Raw genomic sequence first — 7,164 nt, forward strand, 5'->3', positions numbered from 1 at the left:
AAATGTTGACGAGATAACCCTCTCGACTAAATGACGTACCAACAAAACTATTTATCATGAAATTGCTGTTAATAAAACGACCTGCTGATGAGATGAGCAGGACTCTACAAAACTCAATTTTCTAAATTAACACATGACTCGTGGCTTTATACTATTTTAAATTCTGTCAGGTAATTTTTTTGTGCTCCTTCTTTGACGTGCCGATACTTCCTATCAAATTTTGCGTTATGATCTTGTAACTGGATCCTTGATCCTTGATGTTGCCTTGATCTTGTAACTGGATGCATAATATATATTGTAATATAAGTTTTTTGCTTACTACTCAATTAATAAGAAAAATTAAATCATTAAATTTAATTAGATGACCATAATTGACAGATGTAAACTCGATTGTGGTTATCGAAAATTGGATCTCTGGGTCGAGTCACGAAGTTATTAAATAATTAATGAAGTTTTTTGTTTTTAAAAGTAACTTATGTAAGAACTTGTAGAGTCTAAAACTATTTTAAGATTACTATCCAGATTTGCTTTTTAGCAGTGTAACTAATATTTTTATTAATACTTTAATGATCTTAAAAATGTGTTAAATTAGTGTTAAATTGTAATAACTTTTTGAAAACTGTTATAAATTAATAACGAATTATAAATATGGCATCAAGGTTATACTTACCTCTTACAGCTAAAATAGTATTTCAAAAATGCATGACTATATTTCTCAGAAAAGAAACATAGTATAATTTTTATACAGTACAGTATATAGTATGGTACAATATATAGTATAATGCAGTACAAAATAAAATATATTATTTAATAATTTTCCTATTCAATATTTTTAATTATTTTAATTATTATATGAGCTACGTAAATTTCCCACAAAAGAATTATTTGTCTTACATTATAAATATTTTCTACAATATTCAGTTTGGTTCGCTTCAATTTAACTTACATTATCAAAAGATAACTCGAAATCATATGAATTCCATCTTATACTTTACCCATAATAATTCTCAATAAATAGAAATCGAAATACTTCATACAAAAAATAATTAGTATTTTTTTATTATCGAAAATCATGCACGCTTCTTAATATCGTTTTGTACAAAATTTTAGCCTTAGAAGATTAATTCCTTTATTATTCCTTGTCCTTAACAAACATTATTCTAACCTAAACAGTTCAATCGCGACCTATCATTGGTGATTCGTTTTTACGGATGAATATTTAAAACGAAGTTTATGAATATTACTCCTAAACGATCTCTGAGTTTAAAACTTCCATAGAAATCATTGAAAGCATTTGTGATTCGGTACTTTCTTTTAATTTTTCATAATTTGGTTATACGTCTGCGCCATATTGCCAATGATGACAAGCCCATTGCACTGAAAATTTTATTTTTATTTCATCTAGCTCAATAAGTTCAATTAAGTGTTAATTTTACCACCCTGTGTTTCAGTGCTAGTGTTTTTTAAAATATTTCAGGTTTAAAATAAAATTTAATTTTTAAAAAACTTTGTCATTTTTTTTAGACATTTTCCAACATAGAAAAAATATCTCTCACCAAAGCATTATGTTTTTAAATGTTTTCTTTCCTGCTTTTAGAAAAGACATCATTTTAAGGTGTATTTTACTGCAAAAGACATTTTTAAGTAAATTCATGAACTTTTTTTTGCGCGAATTCTGATTTGGAAAACCTCTCATGCTTGGAAAAATATATTGTTTTCTTAAACTCTGTATTGTTTTAAAAAGTAATGAGTTTTTCAGCTTATATGATAAATTTTAAGTTAAAAATTTTGAATTCTTATGTTTACATAATGTTAAAGAAATCTTATTTTAATGAAAAAAATACTTTTCAAATTTCGTTAACTGAAAATAAACATATTCAGTTAAAAAATTCTGTAAAATTAATTATGTGAATTAAATTAAAATATAACTACCACAGAAACCACAGTCTGAAAGTGAAAAAAGATTTATGTTTAGATTAATTATATAATAAACAAAAGTATGCACAATTATTTTGTCCAATTCCTTCCTTAATAGTTCGTTTTTCTTATTTTTAAATTCGTAATATCTATTAATTATGTTTAAATGCACTAGAGCATTCCTATTAAGTTGAATTTAAAATCTGCTTTTTCGTTTCATTCTTCCCTATGAACCTCTTTAAATGTTTTCATATTTTAAATGTATCTTTTTGAGAAATCCACAATCTAAATTAATTGTACGGTTATAGTGTAATAAAACATTTATGTAGTTATACTCTAAATTTAATAAATACAAAGTGAGTTCAAAAAATAAGGAGACTATAAGAAACAAGAATAAAGGAGCAAAATAAAATCTTATAAAATAAAACGAGTAAGAGATACAAAAAAAACTGGAAATAAAAGTAATTGTGATTAGCTATAGTACACATTTAAAAGCGAAATTTCCTTTAAAGTGTTCAAAGTTTCAACAGCTCACCTTATCTAACTCATTAGCCCTTATTAATTAGCATATTTCAGATGAAGCTTTCGAATCATTAGGATTGAGTCCTAGTACGGGATAAAATCATTCGATCAAAAGTTACTAAGGTGTTCGAGTTTTTTTTCTGTGTACTGTAGATCTGCTAGAAATTTTCAGAAATAGCTTCTTTTGGTGTTATTGGATGCAGCACAGTAAACAATCAATATTTCAAAAGTTAGACGCAACTTCTTTTTTATGTAAGACGCAACAAATTTTGTTCCAGTTCATCATAAAACTTTTATAGATAAGGAGGTATAGAAATAAATACTAAATCCTTTTAGACAAACTTTAAGAATGAACTGAAACAAAATCCCTAGCATCATTTGCTTATCAAAAATCGCTAATAAACTTTAAGAGACATAAATCATGATCATTTTACTTTTTAAAAAAATTAACTTGTAAAAAGGAATAATGTGTCCCCGATATCAGTTTTTCCAAGAATGACCAATGATTTAAAGAACTAATAAAAAAATAATGGAAAGGAGATAGGATAATATGATGCCACAATTGGCTTTACATATTTATTTCCTAACCTTTAAAATCTATATATATATTTCTCTTACACGGCGACAAAAAAAAGCCTCATAACAACTCCCCGAATGGCAACGCTAGAAAATCGACCCATGATTGCCGCTAAAAATGTCACATGCCAAATCTAACTGAGATGGCTCAACATATAGCGCTTTCAAAAACGGAAACTGAAATAACCAGAGAGCGCATAAGCAAGGCAGAAGTGAGTAGTCTTTGTCGATAGATCTCTATTTTAGTATTTTGTCGAAAGCGCTTTTTTTCACGAATTTATATATTACGAATTTATTTAACAATTTTTTATTTATATCACGAATTTATTTGTTTTACTAGAATTTATTTGTTTATGCAGGTTTTTCCATTGCAATTCACTTCAATTTTTAATAGACTAAATTATAGCCAAAATTTTAACCTTTTTAAAGAGATATCAGTTTTAGAAATTTTATCTTAAGATTTTATACTATAGCACATTTCTAATAGGTTTAACGAATTACATGTCATCTATTTGAATTCAAATTTATTTTAATGACTTAGTATTTACTAAAAAAATGTAATTTTTTTTTAAAAAAAAGTTTTTTTCATGGATTTGAATAATTGTTTTGAATTCTTAGAATTTTGTGAATTTGCTATGTACCTAAGTTAGTAGCGAGCGAAGCAAGTTTGGTTTGCGAGGCAAACCATATAAGATTGCGTAGCAATTTTCGGGGATTGGCGAGCGAACAGGGGTACAGCCCACTAGTATCTTTAATTACTTAAGCTTATTTTTTATTAATCGAAATATATTTAAAATAAATCAAAGACTTAATCTTTTAGAGGGAACATAAAATATTTATTTTTTTTATCGATCAATGCAACGGCTAACTCTCTATTTCAATACTAATGCAGACTCATTGATTGACTGTCGTGTACCAAATCGAAAACAAAAATCTATTAATAACTTTTTAATTCTAAATTTCCAACAGCAAAAATATTTCAGTTGCATGCTTGCAGTAATTCGCTGAAATTTGTTGACGACTCGTGATCGCCAATGTATTTTTGAACCCAATATTAATATGGAGGGTTGGCTTTGTTTTGGCTATGTTATATTTTAATAAATCGCCAACTTTGGATCTACTATTATTGCTTCTCCTGTGTCCGTTGGGAACAAATACACGTACTTTTAATTTGGCTTTTGATTAGGCAGGTCATGGGGAATTTGTCTCCCGTGGCCTGTCCATATTAATATTACTATGCAAAATTTATTTAACTTTGAACATTATCATGGATAAAATATAATTTTTGTATCTCGAGCTCTGCAAATACTACTAAATAAAAGTTTTATTAATTATGATCCATTTTTCATCTTCAAATGTCATTTTCATTATCCTGTTTTCATCACATTCTTCAGCTAGTCTACTACACCATACTTCCAACCACACCTGAACACTCCGTCTCAACAGACAAAAATTTATGGTTATGCATTGTTTCTACTCAGGAAATCAGTTTTTATTCTCACAAAGTTTCACAATTAGTTATCAAGCTCGTCAAAAAATGCACTGCTTTAAAGAGAAAAAGAAACTTTAAGAAATATTTTTTGCTGCATGTCAGAGTTATATCTAAAGCCAACTTGAAGGCCATGCGTTCATGATAGAATAAATAATTGAATAAAAATTCAGATATATTTCATATAATATCAGCTAATATCTTATTTTGTATTCTCCAAAGAGTTTTCTAATTTTTTTTCTAATAAACATAATTAAAAATTCTAGTGGTTACGCAATTAAAAATTCTAGCGACATGCTGTTATGTATTGTTTCTGCTCAGGAAATCAGTTTTTATTCTCACCTAGTTTCACAATTAGTTATCAAGCTCATCAAAAAATGCACTGCTTTATAGAGAAAGAAAAAACTTTAAAGGATATTTTTTGCTGCATGTCAGACCATTCCATGAGTTATATCTAAAGCCAACTTGAAGGACATGCGTTCATGATAGAATAAATGCTTGAATAAAAATTTAAATATATTTCATATAATATCAGCTAATATCTTATTTTGTATTCTCCAAAGAGTTTTCTAATTTTTTTTCTAATAAACGTAATTAAAAATTATAGCGCAATTAAAATTGTGTACTATGACAATCAGAAAACTTTCAGAATACTTCATACTGCTTTTCATTCACTATTTTATTATCCGTACTTAGTATGAAGTTTAAAAACTCGAACGAAATACATTATAAAGCGCATTTTTTAACTGGTAAAAACCTTTTTACAAAATGAAGTTAAAGTTTTTTTTTCATCGCTATACATACTTCTTTGTGGATCTGGCTCTGCAACTGGAGCTGCCATTGCTGAAAAAAATGTGAGAAATGAATATATCTATATCCAATTTGAATATACATAACTTTAAATATATTTAGCGTAGCATAATTGTGTAAGCATATCATAACGAAGACTTAGATTTTAACATTTAACAATAAAGATCTCAAACTTGAGTGCTTTTCAGCTTTTTGATAAGGTATGATTTGATTGAAAAGACTATAAAACATATTTCTGTTTCCCAGTTTCAATAAATGAAGGTTTGCAATTTTCAGAAAAAGGTATGATCGAACTTTAATGTTTTACAATGAAACAAGAATTTTATCTGATTTAAATTCAACAATACAAAATAAAATTGTAGCAAAACCTATCGATCTAGAGCTTTTTTAAAATAGTTAATTAACTAGTGTAAATTATTAATGTGTTTTACAATGAAACAAGAATTTTATCCGATTTAAATTCAACAACAGAAAATAAAATTGTAACGAAATCTATTTATCTAGAGCTTTCTTAAAGTATTTAAATGACTAGAGTAAATTATTAAAGTGTCTTACAACACAAAATTCCTTTATATTTTAGCATTAATAATGGTAAATGCCATTAATAATGAGCATTAGCTTTAGCATTAATAATGAAAGCATTAATGATGCATTTAGCATTAATAATGAAAAATGGTAATAAGCATGTTTTGAGAGTATTTTAACATTTTTAAATTGATATAATGCATTATTATTTTATGTCATTTAAATGTTATACTGATTATAAATGAAAAAAACGTTTACATCACTAGTACTATTTGAAATAGTTTTCTCTAATTAGTATATTATAATCTCATTTTACTTTTTTTATTTTTAATGTAACGTAACAAATATCCTAATATTAAAAAGAAGTCTGTGAAAATGTTAAATTTTGGTTTTGAATTTTTCACAACTTTCAAAATATTGCTATCAGACAGTACGTGATTCATACATTTTTATTAAGGAAAATAATACACTAAATCATTTATCGTACGAAAAAACAGAATTCTAATAAGGCAGGTTTTCTGAGTTGTTCTCGAATTTTTAGTTTTAAAGTAAGGCTAAAATTTAGCGCTGACGAAGGTTAAAAAAATTATTAAAGTTATATAATTTAAAATCATTTGCCGTGATGATCATATTCATATTTTGAATTTCTTTACTATTATTGCTTCCTTATCTGAACATGTATTAAAAGTGACTTTTAAAAATTTTAACTACCATATGTAAATAATATCATTGCTTAACTAAAATAAGCAATTTAAATCATTTTTTTACAATTTTTTTCAATAGTCCCTCTAACTATTGTAACTATTAAAACTAAGAGATAATAGCTATAAATGTAGTGGTGCTACCACCAAGTTTTAAATTTCAACCAAAAATAATGAAAATCATTAATCAATCTCATGTTTAAATTAATCAATCCACAATAAGAACGTGAGAAAATTAATTCAAAAAATGATCTTACCACTACTAATAAAAGCTACTGCAATTGCAATGGCTGCGATAAGCTTATAACAAGCTGATAAAGTCGACATCTTCTTTTGCTATAACTTGAATGGTAACACAGCTCTGATCCTTTTACCTTATGTACTGTTTAGTCAACACAAAATAAAGCATTAAACAACACAGACATACTACGTAAAAGTATATTCACTACAAATTTATTACCAAAATAAATTTGATATTAAAAATTGATTAAAATTTAAAATCAAACTTAACTATAAGTTGTAAGTTTTATTGCGGAATTTTGTATTAATGAAGTTATTGCGTAACTTTATGTTTGAAGAAGTGCATTTTAGTTTCACTTCCTTATAGCCTAACGTAAACACAGT

General features: G+C 26.7%; 1 long non-coding RNA gene across 1 annotated transcript; it reads right to left on the reverse strand.

Moving 5' to 3' along the window:
* Window positions 1-260: 260 nt before the first annotated feature.
* On the reverse strand, window positions 261-6,957 carry LOC107456156 (uncharacterized). The gene is made up of 4 exons (XR_006224740.3): window positions 6,798-6,957; window positions 5,309-5,347; window positions 1,933-1,947; window positions 261-679 (listed from the first exon to the last, which is right to left on the reverse strand). It is a non-coding gene; the product is annotated as an uncharacterized LOC107456156 (long non-coding RNA).
* Between the last annotated feature and the right edge of the window lie 207 nt (window positions 6,958-7,164).

Source organism: Parasteatoda tepidariorum, chromosome 9, assembly GCF_982258835.1.
Source record: "Parasteatoda tepidariorum strain Cologne lab strain chromosome 9, Ptep-v5.0, whole genome shotgun sequence".
Lineage (NCBI taxonomy): Eukaryota > Metazoa > Arthropoda > Arachnida > Araneae > Theridiidae > Parasteatoda > Parasteatoda tepidariorum.